Source organism: Talpa occidentalis, unplaced genomic scaffold, assembly GCF_014898055.3.
Source record: "Talpa occidentalis isolate TD23 unplaced genomic scaffold, MPIMG_talOcc4v2.1 talOcc4.4, whole genome shotgun sequence".
NCBI classification, from domain to species: Eukaryota; Metazoa; Chordata; class Mammalia; order Eulipotyphla; family Talpidae; genus Talpa; species Talpa occidentalis.
In genome coordinates, this window is record NW_023604295.1 from 15333902 (window position 1) to 15350645 (window position 16744).

The following is a 16744-nucleotide window of genomic DNA, read 5'->3' on the forward strand; positions in this document are numbered from 1 at the left end:
CGGGTTGAGCACAGCCCTGGGAAGCTGTCCGCAACCTCTGCAGCACAGGTTCGATTCCCCGCCAGCCAGGGAGATTCCCACATGGCGCAGCAGACCTCTCCTGCCTCGCCCGCTGCTCCCCTCAGCAGTGTATTTTGGTCGGTCTGCCTGTTCTGTTCCCCACTCTGTCTCTGGTGAATCCTCTCACTCCCCCTTCACCTCTGGCCTGTACCCCAGCTCTTGTATAAAAATAAATAAATCTTAAAAAAAAAATGAACCAATAATAATCTTCCCTTGCAGGGTTCTGGCAAAAATTAATAAAAAAATATATACATATGGTTAGTGGTATAATACAAAACTAAGAAATAGGACATGTAGATATCTACAGATATATAATTAACTAGCTAGCTAGCTATGCTGAATAATAGAGCACCAAGATATACAGAACAATTAATAATAGAACTTGAGAGATAACTTATAACAAATGAATACTAGAGATGTTAATACCACTTACAACAATAGGTAGATCAACAACACAAAGTACAAATAAGGAAACAACAGCTCTAAATGAGCTAGACCAGAAGGTCTAATAGACATCTATACAGCACTTTACCCCAAAACTGCTGCATATACATTTTTTTTAAATGCATATTGAACATCTTCAAGAAGAGACTAGAGTCTCTTCTTGGGATACAAGTGAATTGTCAATAAACTCACAAAGACTGAAATTATACTTAGTACCTTCTCTAGCCACAATGTCATACAACTACTAAACAACTAAAGGAAAAAAAAAAAAAACTATGAATATGTGGAGATTAAACAACATGCTGCTTAATAGCATTTGGATAAAAGAGGAAATCAAAACAGAAATTGAAAAATGCATTGATAGGAGTGAAAATGATAATAGATGTCATTAGAACCTAAGAGATGTAGCAAAATATATCTTAAGGAGGGAAATGTTTGCAATCTAGGCTCATATGAAAAAGCAAGAAAAGTCCCAAATAAACAAGCTAATATCACACCTATAGCAACTTGAAAAAAAGGAACACATACATCTAAAGTTAGTAGAGGGAAGAAAATAATGAAATGAAAAGTAGAAATAAATGAACTAGTCACCAAAAATAACTACGGAAAGAAAAGACAATAAAATGCAGGGCTGATTCTTTGCAAATATAAACAAAATAGATAACCCCCTACCTAGACTAACAAAAAACAAAGAGAAAACATTAATAAACAGCATCCTTAAGGAAAGATGAGAAATCATTACAGATAGCACAGACATATAAAACATATAAGAGATTACTATGAATAGATGCCAATAAATTCAATAACCTCAAAGAAATGGATTACTTTCTAACCCAACCTAATCTACCAAGACTAAACCAGGAAGAAACAGATGGACTGAACAAAGTGATCACAAATGTGGAAATTGAAACAGTAATAAAAAATCTTCCAAGAAATAAAAACCCAGGACCAGATGGCTTTACAAATGAATTCTATCAGACTTTTAAAGAACTCGTGCCCATTTTGCCATTTTGCTCAGATTCTTAAAAAAAAAAAAAAAAAAAAAAAAAAAGAAGGAATGCTTCTTAATATATTTTATGATGCCATCATAACCTTAATATTCAAACCAGTCAAAGACAGCACAAGTAAAGAAAATTATAAACCAAAATTATTCACGAACATTGATGTAAAATTAATCAATAAAATTCTAGCAAATCAAATTTAGTAGTATATCCCAAGAATTATGCACCATAATCAAGTGAGGCTCATTCCAGGGATGCAAGGATGGTTTAATATATGTAAATTAATATAATACACCATATCAACAGAGGTAAAGGTAAAAATCATAGCTGCAGAGAAAGCATTTGATAGCATTCAAAACCCATTTATGATAAAAACCCTAAACAAGATGGAATGCGGTTATAAAAATCAAAGAGGGGAAAGGTATATAAAATACTATGTCTAGGTACATAGTGACTTCTCGACACAATATTCCATAAAGCACATGGAGTTCCATATGTATATCAATCTCTTGTCATTTTAATATACAAAAATCTATTGGATATTGCTATTCATGAAATTGGCAGTCATTTTATTGTAAGAGAATTGAGGATAGGAGAGGTTAACTAATTTTCCCATGGCATTCAGCTTGTAACAGACAGATAAATCTAAGGCTGAAAAATCAAGCTATTGTGAAAGTGACTAACAGCTGTACAAGTTGGTAATGCTCACTCTCAATTCATTGTTTACCATATCAGAGACCTGAAATCATCACACATTGATGGTGAGCTACAAGAAGAGAAATATGAGATGTTCAGTTCTTGTGTAGAATCTGTTTTTCCTCCGGGGGTTATAGTATAATGTAGGATTAGTCTTCATAAAGCATGTTTAAAATGTTAACATGCAAAGATTACTATCTTCTAACCAAAAGTGTCTCAACTTCAATCCTACTTTTCTTAGCTCTTTTCTCATTCAAAACTGGATTTAGTGATTGATGTGAATAAACACATTTGGGCCTCCCTGGTGGTGCAAGGGGTTAAGACACAACCTATGAAGCTATCTGCAGCCTCTGCAGCACAAGTTCAATCCCCAGCCAGGGAGCTACCCACATGGCGCACCAGACCTCACCTGCTGCTCCCCTCAGCAGTGTATTTCAGTCAATCTGCCTGTTCTGTACCCCACTCTATCTCTGGTGAATCCTCTCACCCCCCCCACACCTCTGGTCTGTATCCCAGTTCTTGTATGCATAAATACATCTTTAACAAAAAAGAGAAAAATAACACATTTATACAGAGAAGACTGGATTTAGATTAAAGAATAAGCAACCTCATAATTCTCATATTCTCTTAGAACAAGTTTCTTTAGGGCTGGATAATTATTTCTTGTTATGGGGGTAGTTCAGTGCGTTGTAGGATGTTCCATGATCTCCCTTACCTTTACCCACTAGATACCAGTAGCTACTCCTCATTTGTGACAATGGAAAAAAAAAAAAGTCTTCCAAAATGTTCTCAAATGTTCCCTGGGAAACAAAATGATGAACATGTGCTTTATATTATGAAACAAGATATAATCCCACAGTGACTTTCTAAATTTTATGTGGGCTGGAATGATCAGAAAAATTTAATATACCACTCTTTGGGCTGCACCTTGGGAGAGTCTGATTGAGTAGGTCTGCTATGGGTCCAGATAGTCACTTTTAGCATAAAAGTGACTGGGTAATTTGGGTATACATGAAAGACAGAAATACCACTACAGAGAACAGGGAACATGGGGCTGTGCTATTAGAGCAACACAAAATAACTCTCAGTAGGAAAGGTAGCCCAGGGGCCCTAGCTTGGCTGCTCCGCAGCATGAAGAACACCTGAGTCTGGGAGACAGCTGTGTTGCCAAAGCAGCCTGTGAACAATTGACTTGTACACTAATGAGGGCAATGAGAAAAGCAGCTAGTGTTGGGACATAGAATCCCCGTCTGTTAGTAAGGGTGACAATGGATCACTCATGGTTTCACTTTGAGGGCTTTTTTCCCTTTCAATTAGCACAAAGATAGAATGATTTAGTGATCAAGAGCTTGGGAGTTAACCATGTTGTTTTCAAGTTCTATCACTCACTAAATGTATATGCTTACACAAGTTACTTGATATTTTCCTAAACCTCACTTTTGTCCTTTATATTATGAGGATAATTATTGTTATCTGTGGTAGACAGAATAATGACCTTCAAAAGATGTCCACAGTTGAATCCGCAGAACCTGTGAATATGTTCCTTTACATGATAAGAGGCACTTTGTGGATGTGATAAAGGATCTTGTGATAGGGAGTAGGTCCACCTGGTAGGTCCACTGAAATTACTAACATGATGCTTAGCCTATAGCCTATTTCTGGCTTGTTCCAAGTCTCTAGGACAACCACTGTGGCTCTGGCATTAGGCAGCTTCTTTATCAAGCTTCTAGTTCTTTTGGAACTCCAGTGAGGACCACTATGCCCAGTGGAATTATGTGGATCTACTGTGCCTGTGTAGGCGCCAGAATGAAAGCTCATTTACTATACTCTGTTCAGATCTTTATCACATTACAGCATGCCATTGATTTATGGTGCATAAACACTTGCATTTTTAGATCAAGGCAAAATGAGAAAGATTTTATTCTGTTGTAGAAATGCTTTACTTGTCATTTAAAACATAATTAAGCAATGCTTTTTACAATCTTTTACACAAGATAAATGAAATTTTAAAATGGGGTAAAGACAGTCTTATTCCATAAGGAGCTCAGGTTTAATGCATAACCTTCCTGACTTTTTACTAACTACGTCATGTCTATTGCTGGTAATTTCTGAAAAAAGTGAAGACCTCAGTTACCCTTCTTAGCATAATCATGGAAAAAAATTGACGCCTATGTCAGCAGATCTATTACTTGGTAGTTCACACCTCATATTTCTGAAAACAAGCATCAAATGGAAACTGATGTTCCCTTTTTTTTGTTCTCACCTACTGGTTTAAGCATAACAACGTATATGAGAAAGATTTTGCATTTTTCAATAGAAATATTAAATATTCATTGATAGAATTTTCTTTACCTATGAAGGATGACTTAATACACTGTCATGACATTTTCACAGAAATTGCTTTAACCAATGAAACATAGTCACCCACATTAAGTGTGAGTAATTCACAATCTTTTTACCTTTATCTCTCCAATTCTCATTCATTTTTTTCTCCTTTTGCAAAAAGTATAGTCCAGAAGTCTCAGTTCTAGATGTTAAAGCTGCCCTGGGAAATTCTGCCATCAATTATTCTTTTTCTTTCTTATATGTTTAATCTCTCATTCCACTGCCTTCCTATTCTAAATTGAAGAAAAAAAGCACTGTTTGGCTTTATCTGTTTCTCAGGGGACACATCTTCAGTAACATTTTAGTATTCAAAGCAAAGTCTTCTGCTTTGGAGATAACCATGACTGGACCAAATGAATATCACTGACATTTCTCTCATTCTTACATATTATTTAATACTTGGTTCATTTTAAGCTTTACCTGAAAGAAAAATTTTAAAAATACTTTTTTTGTTGTTTTAAATGATTGTTAGCCTACCTCCCTTAAGTTCTGCACCATAAAACAAAGTACCTTTCACTTGATGTGTAATGAAGTTTTATAAATCATCTATGATCAAACTATATATCAATACTGAATTATAGTTATATAGTCTTAAAATTATGCACGTTGTTTTTTTTTTTATCATGTATCAGAGGCACAACAACATAATGATTAAAAGCTTGGACTCTGGGGCAAGATGCCTGTATTCTTAATATTTCCTTTGATGTTGTAAAATTAAATTGAACAAATATTATACTTCAAAGCAGGGCATATATATATTGCTAATTAAATGAACATGGTTTAAGTAAGGTTGGATTAGGAAAGTATGCTGAGGGGAAAGCTGTAGATCTATGAAGTTTGAATTTCCTATGGGACTTCTCAATGCTTTAAGAGTCCAAATTCACAAGAAATATCTTGAATTATACATGCCATAAATGACATTATAAATAAATAAGCAGATTCTCTTCAATTCAATATAAATTTGCAAAATTAATATTGGTATACCTTTTAAGATTAGGTGTATCTTTATATTCAGGCATTTTTCAAGGAACTAGGAGTACCTACCTGCTGAAGTTATTCTGCTATCATTTTTCAAGTAAAAGAGTATCCAAAAATGCTTAAAAGTTTTCAACAGTAGATATCTAAAACATAAATTTAAAAAATCCTTTAGTTTCCATGCTATTCAATATTGTTGCAAACATACTAGTACAGTGAGGCACATCTCCTCTCTCTACTACAACATTAAACATTTCATGTGGACTATTTTGATATATGCTTGAACAAGCAAATAAGCTGACTCTGAGAATTTCTGTGTTAAAGGCACACTTAAGTTGTTTTTTGTTTTATTTTATTTTAAATTGTATTATTTTTAATTGAACAATGGTTTACAATGCTGTAAATGATTCAGGGATTCACACCCGTTCAGCTATATGTCACCCCACCACACCCCCCACCAAGTCTCCACCATAGCCCACTCACCAGGCCCTCTCCCTACTTTGCTCTCCAACTTCCCCCACCCTCAGGCAAAAAGTATTTAGTTTGATTTTCAGTTTGCAAAGTGAGAAAACTGCATCCCCAAAGCAGTAACTTTTTCAAGGTTACAGAATCAGTTCTAACGAGTCAAGATCCAAACTCAAATTCATCTCCAAAAGTTAATCTTTCTACAATAGGTTATCTCCCTTTAGATTTGTAGTTAAATAGCTGATCCACAGATGTTGTAGTAGTGTTGATAATAGCCCCCACACCCCTTTTACTACTCAATGTGCCATCTGGTATGTTTGTAGAATGTAGATTAGAATACATATAGTACCAATAAACAACCACAAATTCAAAAATATTTTTTATCTTTATGCATTTTATTTATTTTGGGGGATACCACCATCAGGTATTACCACCATAGTACACCCAGCACCCACTCACCCATAGCGCACCACCAAAGACCATTATGCTTTCTTCCCTCTTTGTTCTAATCCCTCCCCTTCTTGGTACTTCACTTTTGTAGTCAACTATCATGGGTAGTTTTTAAGTTTGTCTTTATCCCCACATATTAGTTTTTTTTTTAAATATAATGTATATTATGCCTCTCTGTAAGGAAAGAGAGTCAACAATTTTCATCATCTCAGTGATGAGTCAACAGCTACACAGTTTTTATTAGAAGTATTTCTTCAGGGCCTCCCTGGCAGCCTATGGGTTAAGTCTCAGTGCTATCACTGCTGTGACCTGAGTTACAAATGCAACCAGGGAGCAACCCACATGGTGCGGCAGACCTCTCTTGTCTCCCCAGCTGCTCCCCTCAGCAGTGTATTTCAGTAGATCCCCCTGTTCTGCTCCCCACTCTGTCTCTGGTGAATACTCTTACTCCCACCCAAGCCTCTGGCCTATCCCCCAGTTCTTCTACAAAATAAATATTAAAAAGAAATATTTCTTGAAAATGGAGCTTTTTTTTAATTGTAAGAAAATTTTCTAAGGAGTCAGAAAGACCTGACTCCTTAGTTCTGTCAATGGAAATTCTAAAGTTTAGAGAATTAAAGCAAGTTGTTTCATATATTTAATCTCTATGTGCTAGCTGAGATCTGAATGCCTCATTGTATCATTCACGTTTTCTCTCTCTCTCTCTCTCTCTCTCTCTCTCTCTCTCTTTCTTTTACCAATTTTGGTCCAATATTTTTGTATCTTCTCCCAACCTAAATAATTTATTTCCTCTAGAGAACAGTACTTCTGCTGTTTGAGTGCATTGCAAGTTATCCGTTGCAAAAATGGATTTAAGAAAACTCCATTCTCATCAAAAGTACTTAATGAATGCAGTCTTCCAAGTCACTTTAACACAAGTGGTCTAAAACTGACATCAACCAGATATACTGCTACTCAGAAAGGAGGTGGGGAAAGCCTCTAAAATTTAAAGTGCTGCTCTTGTAGATTCTAAAAATGCTGTCTCTGCTGCCAAGAAGTTTTAGATTTCAGATGATTTACTTTTGAGAACAAATGAGGATCAATAAGAGGGCTGCAGGAGTGTAGAAAGAGAAATGAGAGGGAAAAAAAACTGAAAGAAACATAGAAAACAAAGATCTGTAGGATGGGAAAAAATAAATTAGAGGCTGCTGAAAAACTCTAAATACGAAAGTTCAGAGACTTGTTCTTTTGGTTGAAAAAATAATAAGGAACTCACCTATTCAGCATAAAAATAAATTGTGGCATTTATAGGCTGATTCTGAAGTGAATGCATCTCTCAAGTGATGAACCCTAAAGTGGAAGTAGGAAATAAACTATTGTGTCCAAGCAATATGTGGCCACCAATGCTCTTTGCCACCCACACTCCCAACAACTTTGTCAGAAGGATCATTTTAAGATAAGTAATATTTTTAAAACGAAAGTAAAAAAGTTGATTTATTTCCATCTTATAATGTTCATGCTCTCACATCTTTTCCAGAAATCTTTCCAGACCCAAAATATCGTTCTTCCATATGAGATGCTGTTCATGTTAACTATCACATGTATAGTTATTTTGCCTATTTGCTAGTAAACAGCCAGATTGTGGATCAAGATCACAATTGATTCTTTTCAGGCAAATCTCTGAGATGATGTTGCATCATTCAATAGAAAGCCCCACTACCAACCTTTGCTTGGAGGGATAACTGCTATTAAATCATTAAACTTCAACAATTATTTTTGTCTACCAGCTCCCAGAATGGATCTCATGATCCATTAACTCTTTTTAAAATCTTTACATGGAAACTTAAGTTTAAATTTGAGTTGTCGGGGCCTCCCCGGTGGCACAACGGTTGAGCGCTGGGTTGCAGAGCTGCCCGCAGCCTCTGCAGCGCCAGTTCGATCCCCGGCTGCTCCCCGGCCACCGGCGGATGGTCCCTCATGGCGCGCAGACCTCTCCTGCTGCCCGCTGCTCCCCTCAGCACTGTACTTCGTCAGTCTGCCTGTTCTGCTCCCTGCTCTGGCTCTGGTGAATTATCTTGCCCTCCTGCACTTCTGACTGTACCCAGTGCTTGTATAAATAAATAAATAAATTAATTAATTAATTAAATAAATTTGAGTTGTCACTACTGTAAATAGCTGAAATTTGCAATGATCTAAATTTCATGTGGTATAAACCCAAATGTAGTTGAGAATTTAACTCCTATATTATACTAATTGGATAAAATTAAAAGTTGTTTTTTATTTACATTATGCAGCATTAACTTAATGTCTGGATACATGGGATATATAATTTAATGTTGTAAAACCATTTTATAATATACATTATGTACTATAACCATTTATTAGACATATCCAACTAGCCCAGACTTTATATTGCCTCTGAACTAATCATGTTGTATAAATGTGATATATGGAAATACTCTATCATTTTTTTTAACTTCAAAATCACAATAATCTTGGAATTGAAAAATGTCTTGATTTTTTTACAGTATGCTTTCATCTTGAATAAGTCTAATGAAAAGAAGATTAGAAGCATTCACAGCAGTTAAAATTGTTCAAATTGTTAAAAAAAAAACTTCAAATTCCCACAATCATTTTCATTTTATTAATTGGAAACCTATTTCTTTGGAATTTATGATCATTGTTCTTAGTTCATCCCTCTGAAAAAATGAAATGGAATGTCTTACTCCTTTTTTTGATCTTCCTGTCATCCAAATGTTTAGAAAAGTAACTTCCTCCCTGCATCAAGTGCCATCTACTCTTCATAATTTCCTAAAAATTAACATCGTTTTAGGCAACATGCCCATAGCTTTTCATACTATTCATTTCCTTCCACCTGATCTAAGATGTAAGTTCTTATACCCATTTTATAGATGAAGAAGCTGAGGTTTAGAGAAATCAAGCAACCTATAAGGGGAGCTGGTTTGTGAATCCATCTTTGTGTGATTTCTGATTCAATGGTATTAAACTCTGTATCATGCCACTATCTCCATAAATTGACTGAACATCATGATGATAGAAATAAAATGAGAACCTCATGTGCCCGATGTTATTGCAGGGGAACAACATGGTGAGCCAAGAGGGCAAGCTTAGAAAGAGCTTGCCCAGTCCTTGATGTTCTGCTTCTGGAAATTTAGTGTCCCTACCCCTACTTTAGATTTTATTAAGCTTGATTTGAATAATAGTAATAAAATAGTTCATAATTTTAAAAATTAGGCAAAAAACAACTTTTTTTTTGTCATGTAGAAAATATTTTTACATACAATCACTGTGTTTTGTGAGCCCTCATGAACTGCTGGTGGAAAATCGATTTGCTTTTCCACACTGCATCATATGTAAATTTCATTAATTTGTTTACACTGAACTCTTGCTCAGGTAGCTAATGAAACTCATGTTTTGATTCTACGCTTTGGGGCTGGAAGTACACAGAGAGATAGAAAAAATTAAAATGAGACTATAAAAAGATCCATGGTAAGATTTGAAAACAAAGACATTTCCAGAGTTTAGGGAAGGAAACAAAATGCAAAACTCTGAATGGAACAAGAACCGCACACCTGCTTGGCTCCAAATTGAAACCCGGCTGTCAATCAGGAGTGGGAGACAAGAAATAGTCATGCAGGAGTCACAAAATTTAGATTCAGAAAGTGCTACAAATACAACAGAGCCACAATTCTTAATTGGATCCATTTCATGGGTTAAGTATAACATGTTAAATTGCAAATAGTAAAACTGCCTCTTTTACTTTTCTGTGAAATATTTGTGTGGTATGGAAGTTATTTACAGTAGGTAAAATCTCCCACCTTTCATTGCGGTCTGCAATCAAATTTGTAGAGACATATTAAGAGAGCTTTTGTTAATTTTTAAAGAAAGTGAAAATAAATGAATTGGAATATCAAATAGTATCCTACAAAGTTTGCATTTGCACCCATGTTTATACTATCACTTTGTCATTGTCGTATCAGACAATGAAAACATAGATATTCATATTTTTAACTAGTCTACCAATTCATAGGTCAGACAATGTAGAAACTCTCAGACTGGTATAATGATAGGTTTAGAGACATTATATAAAGAACATTTTAGATCAGTGATTTTCACAAATATGTTTACAAACCAATTATGTCCATAAATCCCTCACAGAGTTGTTATTTACTGAGACACATTAAACTTGACTCTTAAAGCATCCTTATAGTTCCAATTCATGAAATATCAACACTTGATTCAAGTATGAGCACTTTAGTAAAGAAATACAATCTTTATAGAAAAATTTCCCATGGAAGATAGCATGTATTTTGTTGTAGTTGAGAAATTCAATATCACTAATAATAAGATGAAGGGATGTTAGTTACAAAAGGTGAATGTCTGGTAAAATAATGCTTTAGGGGGGAATAGGTAAAGAGGTATTTTTCCATCATTACGGGTAACATTTTAAGGATTCTAATGGTCTGGTTAAATGATGACCAAGCCATCTTTGAATCATGGAGAAGTGTGTTTACAGTAAATAATAATGTTTCTACACCACACTTTTTTTTCAAAACTCATTATTTTATATATTTAAGGTTAGTTTGCCAACATAATCAATGTTTCATTTCCCCAAATCCCTATACATAATTTATGAAAAAAGAAAAGTGAAACAAGCTAAAAGGGGCTAAGGAGACTTGAAGAATGCTTTTTGAATTTGACCCATTAAAACATTGATATTAATATTTTTAAGTTGTCTCTTATGACAGTTATATCTACATATAATTAAAGTAAAATAACTCCAGAGGGTTTCTGATGAAAAATATTCATCTCTGCTACCAAGTTCCTTTACCTCTCTCCTTTCTAAAGTTTCCTTTCAGATCACTGTTTTTTAAATCACCTTCTTATGGTTCAATTTATGTATGCAATTGTATTTAGAATTTTAGGTTTAAAAACTGATTTTCCAAAATAGGAGATGAAGAATTAACAGTGCAAATTCTATTTGTGGCTAGTTATACAGTAAGTTATGATTACTTTAAATTTCACTAAAATTCCCGTGTTTCCTGTAATTCACAGTTGCTCCTTTTGTTGTTGATATTTGCTTAGTTTTTAATGTACATTATACGTTTTTATTATATTCATTGATGTCAAAATCTTATATTGAAACATACAGACCCATCAGCTACTCTATGAATTTTATTTTTGCAAAGATGTCTCTAGGAACCCTTGGGGCTGATCTATTCTGGACTGCCTGCCTTCTATGCTGGATGCATTGTTGTCATTTGAGATTTCTACTGACAATTTCCTGGAGACTCCATTAGAACTCTAGCTTAAGTATCCTAGATTGTCTTCCTACTTTCGCTCCTTTGTTTTAGTGGACAACATCCACCAGAACCATCCAAGAAAAGGCAAATGGGAGAAAAGTCTTTCAGAATGTTAAATAGAAGATATACTTTCATTCTTGAAACTTGTTTAGCTTTGAATACTATTCAAAGTTGAAAATAACTTTACATCAACATTTTTCAAGCTCTGCTGCCCCATTTTTCTTTGTCCACAGTCTGGAATTTGATAAGCATTGATGCAGTTCTACTTGCAAACATCGTGCTGGACCTGTTAAATTATGTTCTTTTTTATGGGGACATCTTGTCTTAATTATTTTATATATTTTTTCCTCATTCTCTTTTTCAGAAATAGCACATATTCAGATGTAAGACTGGAACAGACCTCTGATTATCATATCATCTCTCCCCAATTTTTCTTATCTTTTCCTTTTGTTCTCTTTCAAGGAGATTTCTCCAAATTTATATTCCAATACATCTATTAAATTTATTAGTTCTGCCATCCTTGCTTTAATTTCCTATGGTTCAATTACCAGACTGTCCTTTTTATCTTTTATACAGTAAGTTTTTTTTTTTTTTTTTATGGTTGCAATGTAATATCTTTTTTTTAACTCTCTGATGTTACTAATGCTAGCTCTTTTTAAAATCTTTTCCACTCTTTGCATAATTCTACTTCATTCAAATTATTTTATTTTTGCTTTGTTCTCTTTTAGAAATTTCCTTCAGATGTCTGGTAATCCTTCGTTGTCTATTCACATTTAAAGTGGGGAATGAAAAGTTGACTTTAAACCCTTAGTTTGTGGATGTAACTTGTCTCCTGTGAGCCTCACTCTAGGGTAATATGCTTGGCCTATTTAACTGGGGGAAATTTAGCTGTCAAGGTATTTGTGTCTTTGGAGATGATTACCTATCCCAGAAGAGAATCTGGTAATTTTCTATCTGTAGAAAAAAAATAAAGAAGAAGATATATTTGCTAGCAATTGCAGAATGCTATAGAATTGTGTCTGGATATCTCAGAAAACAGAATACTTAATTAGCTATTTAATCCTACTGTATTAGTACTAGTCTAATTAGGAGACAGAAATCACATAGTAATTAGAACAGGGAGTGTAAAATATAAAGAATTATTATTGGGCATAAATAGTGAAGACAATTCTAAGGACTATCTTTGGCTGAGGGAATGTGCCAAAGAAAAGAACAAACTTGGAAGGGAGGTCAAGGAAGGTTTTTGTTGTTAAAATTGGAGGTCAGATTTCACTGTAAAGTTGTGGTTACAGCCTCACAGTAGTGGAGAGGTTCAGATGCCATAGGTCACAGCTTGGTCACAGTTGCTGGACAAATAAATCACATCTCTGAGATAAAGGTGGCTGAGGCTGGTGGGCAGGGAACTGCAGAGAGAACTAATAAGTAATATACCTTCTGGGTACACATGGGCAGAGTACAGACTTGAACAAAGAGAAAACACCCCTTTAGCTGCAGACAGTTGAAACTGTATAATGACCTCTATGAACCACTGGTGTGGATCCACTAGAAATCCACCCAAGAAGCAGCTGCTGAAACATACTAGGAAGCTCTGTGGTTACATTGCTGCTGCTGAAAATTGACAGGGGCTGAACATCTCTGTTGTCTGCCTCCTGAGCTCTTGATGGCTATCAGAAGAGATAAAAAGAAGCAATGGAAGCATATCAGAAGCAGAAAATAAGCCCTTCTCCCAGTACCCCTGCAATGCCCTCTACTGATAAAGTCTAACACTCTGTCTGTCACAAAGGATAAATTTTATTAAGATTCAGCTCCACGATCACCAAAAAGGTCATAAAGTATAGATTTAGAGCTATGACAATAAACCAAAGATGAGAACACCCACTTCTCCTTTTACCTAGTACCTTGCTAATTTTCTCAGTCCAAAGCCCTTCTCGTTCTATACTCTCCAGAAAATAAAGCCACAGTCAGTTGCTGGCTTCAGAAGGGCTGTTGACTGGAGTGGCTCTCTGCATTGACTGGAAGAGGGGAACTAAGACTCTGGCTGCTTCTTTAGCAGAGTCCCTACATATTTTTATTATCTTAGAAAATATGAAGCCACCAGCCTTTTATTTCTGACACTAGTACCACAGTCATTTGGAGGTCTATGTAACATAACTTTGACTTCATTTCCCCATACTTTGACATAGGATTCAGTTTTCTTAGATTTGCTAAATTGTATACTTAGATTTACTTTCAATTTTTCAGGCTACAGTGCAAACTGAAAATGTGGGTGTCCTTGGTCAAAAATCATTAAGAATTTCAAACCAGGGATAGCAGCTTATTAAAACAACTGCAGGGCCCTCTCAGTGTGGGGTCCTATGCCACTGCCCCTCTTCGTACTCATGAAGCTGGTGTTGTTGCCTTGCTAGTCCTCCATTCCTCTTCAAAGTTCAAGATTCTTGTTATTTCTTTCAAGTGTTTCATATCCTTGCAACAGTAAGCCTTTAAAACTGTGTAGTCTTACAAGCTTTATTTTCTTGGGCTCCCGAACAGTGTGAGACTAGATGTATTTGTTTACTCTGCCATCTGAACCTGAAATGATGACATTTGCATACCTAATGTAATGAAGGGTTTGGTTTTTCTCATTTCACTGAAGCTCTCAAATTCTGATTTTCTATATGGAGATATGAAAATATAAATGTTTACATTTTATACTAAAAAAAAGGGAAGTATTTACTGTTCACTCCCAGCAGTTAATTTGACAACAAACTCCACTTAATCTTCCTAGAAATGTCTAATGTAACATGATGAAAAGAATGAAAGAGAAAAACAAAATTCTATTTTTTTTCAATTGCCTTATATCCCCTCCATATTCTCTCTCTTCCTTTTTATTATTTTTGGTATTGAATACAATGGAAACCATTCAATAGTAAAGAATATTTTGCTCTAGAAAATGGAATTCAATTTTTTTGGAATTTAAGGCTGAGCCTTTAAATTCACATACAATAAATAACATTTATTTTCTCTGTAAAATTCAATTTAATTTCCATTTTGAGAGTCACCTATTTTCCAGACTGATTTATTTTTTTTTTAGTTAGCAATTATTGAACTTTTCCTCTTCTATTAGGTCTTTTCTATCTCTTCTTTCTGAGTATTTAAATTCATATTAAACTCACAGTTTTAACATACAAATTAATAACTCCCAGTGGCTTATCTTGCTCATGGAAACTTAAAAATGGGTGTTCTTCATTAGTCGGAAGATCTTAGTAGGAAGATCGATCTACTCTAAGTGGAAATTAAGGTCTTGAGTTCTTCCATATTTTTTAGTTTCATAATTTTAAAAACCCTGGCTTCCAAGGTCTTGGAGGGGGTGGGGAAATGTATGCTATTCTGTGGGAGTTTATTGGCATGTATAACATCAGATCTCATTTTGACATGGGGCAGCAAGGGCACTAAAACTGACCAAGGACATTGCCCAAATAATTAGCCAATCACTGTCTGGGTTCTTCACCCCAGCACACAATTGCAAGAATACTCAGGTTCAGAGAACAACAATAATGGGATTTATATAACAAACAAGGAGAAAGAAAGTCACAGCTGTTTACCTTGCCTGAAGCAGTTTCCAAGGTCTTACAGTCCTAATGCAATGGCTCCCAAGATGGTATCTTCCTGCCACTAGGACACAGAGCACGTGGCAGCCAGACTATAGGCCAGATCCAGCTCACAAAGACAGCAAAAGACACAAAGATCTCACCAGAGCTGCTGAGATCAGTCAGCACAGCACCAGACAATGGACATTCGAAAGAGTGGATCTGGGGCCTCTCTGGTAGCGCAGGGGCTAAAGACACAGCACTATCATGCTATCACCAGCCACTGCAGCACGAGTTGGATCCTCAGCAGGCCAGGGAGCTGACCCACATGGTGTAGCAGATCTCTCCTGTCTGGCCCGCTGCTCCCCTCAGCAGTGTATTTCAGTCAATCCACCTATTCTGCTCCCCACTCTCTCTGGTGAATCCTCTCACCCACCGCACGTCTGGGCTTATACAAGAGCTATCCCCCAGCTCTTGTATGCATAAATAAATAAATCTTTAAAAAAAAAATAAAAGAGCAAACACAGCTTAAGAGGTGCCCGGCTCTGGGTCCTTCCCTTCCAGGTTGTAACAGCAGCAAAGCTGGGAACAGTTTCAGTCGCTCAGCAACTTGCAAAGTCTCCAAACTGTTCTCTGAGGATGGCTGCTGGAAGCCTCTCCAAGTCCTTCAAAGGTCCACAACTGCCTTCTGGAAGATCTGCATGGTGGTTGAGGAAATGGATGACCCTGGAATCTCTGAATATTCAAAAACATTGAAATTCCAAGGGCTGAATCCTGGGGGCTGCTTCTGCAGTCCCTTTTATTTCTTCTCAGCATTTCCACCCCCACCCATACTTTGTTAGTATTTCACCTGGGGCTATTTATTCTCACCAGCACCACCCTCAAGTGGGCACCACCTGTAACAGTCTTTGGCTTAAGCTCCTAATTACAATTTCATTAGCAAGACCTTAACCATATTCTTCTTCTTCATGACAAAAGAGGCTAGATCGAAAAAAGTGTAACTCTATATCCAAAACTGTAGAGAAAAGGGGCTTGAGAAGTTACCTAGCAAATCTTTGCCACACCAGGATCTCCAAGAAGTTCTTGATTGTTATTTGATAACAAGCTAATTTCCTGCAACTGCTTAATTTTTTTTTTTTTTTTTTTTGCGGTGAAGTAAAATCGTTTTTATTTTATTTTTTTTTATTTTTTTTTACCAGTAGTCCTTTTATTTTATTTATTTTTTTTAATATTAAATTTTATTTTTATATTCCCCCATACAATTGCAAACGCCCAATTCTGACCCCAATCCTTTCCCCCCCCCCCCCCAAAAAGTGTCTCTGGTTCATAGTTTTTTGTTGATTTTGATTTTCACTTTCTTATATTCATTTTCCTGGTCCCTTATTTAAGTTTTCTAGAT

At 35.7% G+C, this 16744-nt stretch overlaps 1 long non-coding RNA gene across 1 annotated transcript; it reads right to left on the reverse strand.

Annotated features, from left to right (window-relative positions):
* Positions 1-4948: 4948 nt before the first annotated feature.
* LOC129146818 (uncharacterized) lies at positions 4949-16034 on the reverse strand. Its single transcript, XR_008554081.1, has 3 exons — positions 15361-16034; positions 5631-5707; positions 4949-5006 (listed from the first exon to the last, which is right to left on the reverse strand). It is a non-coding gene; the product is annotated as an uncharacterized LOC129146818 (long non-coding RNA).
* Between the last annotated feature and the right edge of the window lie 710 nt (positions 16035-16744).